This window comes from Primulina huaijiensis, chromosome 7 (assembly GCF_012295235.1).
Source record: "Primulina huaijiensis isolate GDHJ02 chromosome 7, ASM1229523v2, whole genome shotgun sequence".
NCBI lineage: Eukaryota > Viridiplantae > Streptophyta > Magnoliopsida > Lamiales > Gesneriaceae > Primulina > Primulina huaijiensis.
This window is the reverse complement of record NC_133312.1, coordinates 4463184-4465071: the sequence shown is the minus strand read 5'-3', so window position 1 is coordinate 4465071 and position 1888 is coordinate 4463184.

Here is a 1888-nt window from a genome sequence, read left to right as displayed (position 1 = left end):
TACAACGGCTATGATCTTAATGAGTAGTGTCTGAGTTGATACAGTATATGAATATTTGGTCAACGGTCATAAGTTCAATTCCACCTATCACTTTTTTAGACGAGTTTGTTACACAATGTCTTTCAATTGTTGTTTACTTTATTAGCATGATCTGCAGATTATTGCGTTAATTCAAAATATAGAGACAGTAGATTTCTACATCATCAAAAAATAAAAACGGACTATGACCAAACATTAGACAAAACTGAAAATACATGTCTATCAAAAAAAAAATTTTTTTTAAAAAAAAACCTAAAAGTACATGATATCTCATAAGCTACTGGCGTTGGTGAAGCCCAACGTACTACCTAAGCAGAAGAGGTGGGCTAGCTGAAACCCATATATATGTAAAATATATTGACGGGCCATATTGATTAAGCCCGTATATATGCTAGTATACTACGTATTCTAAGGTGTGGGCTACATTGGGCACCCAGTCTAGCCTACTCTATGTTTAGTCTAGAGGTGATGTGCGATTTTGCGATTTTTTTTAAAAAAATTTAAACCGAATTGTTATATGCGGTCGGTTAATATTTTAAAAAATAATCCCGATTTTACATGTAGAATTAGTCTTACGGTTTTCAGCTGTTGCAGTTTACAATTTTTTTAAATAAAAATATTAGAACATATATTCCAATTTATTTGAAAACAACAACAATATTATAATCTTAAGTCAAATATTATGCCAAGCGGTTTAGGCGGTGCCGTTTTTGACACAAAATAACCGAGCCGCGTATGTGGTGTGGTTTATTATCACTATTTTTAATCGGGATTTTTATAAAATATTAGGAAAAACGATGCGGTGCAATTCGATTCGAGTGGTTAATAAAAATATTTGATCACCCCTAGTTTCGTCCACGTGCTCTATGCTTTTCTATTTTGATATATTCGGAAAAAAATTGTTTTCAAACTTAATTTTTAATAAAATGAAAACAATATTTTTAAATTTTAGAAAACAGATGAATTTAATATAAAAAATGTAAAATTACTCATACCAACTTCTTAATAAAACTTTGTAAAAATCGTCAAGCATCTCTGTTAATAAATTTTTAAATTTTAGAAAACAGATGAATTTTGAAAATAACATAGCTATTCGAATATTTGAGTTGGAATATTCATTTGAACGATTTAGTTTTTTTAAAAAAAATTAAAAAATAGATTAAATATTATATGGGAAGGTTGAAATTGGGGATGCCTCCATTATACGAAACACGCAGCATAGAAGCCGACCAATAAAATCCTATGATTTGTACTTGGTGTTTCCGATTTTAAAATTATCCACTGTGGTTGGTCCAGACGTCCAGTACGGTCGGCCCACCTTCACCATGTGGTCCGCCGCTTCGGCCCACACATCATTATCCCTACAAATACAATTCCATTTTTACCCCCACGGGAAATCTTTTAAAATAGAGTCAATTTTGTTTATTTATATTTGTTGTGAAAAAGTAAAAATTTACGGTAAAAAGTAAAAATCTCAAACTCTCAAAATTATCACACTACACACTTTATAATATTTTTCTCTCAACTCAATTGTGATTTTCTTCACAAATGAGAGATCTATTTATAGAAATTTTTTNAATATTTAATAAATTAAAATTCGTATAAAAAGAAACTCGAACTCGAGCCAAGCTCGATCTATCCTTACTTTTAGGACAACAAAAACTTACACTTGTGGCCGATTTCTTTCTTCCTTTTTCTACTGATTGGCAGGGGTATGGAACTCNCTTTAAATAATTTTTCAACACTCCCCCTTGTGATGATGATCATAATGATTGTCTTCATTACGTGTTTTTATACTGCCTCGTTAAAAACCTTACTAGGAAAAACCCATTGGGATAAAAACCATAGT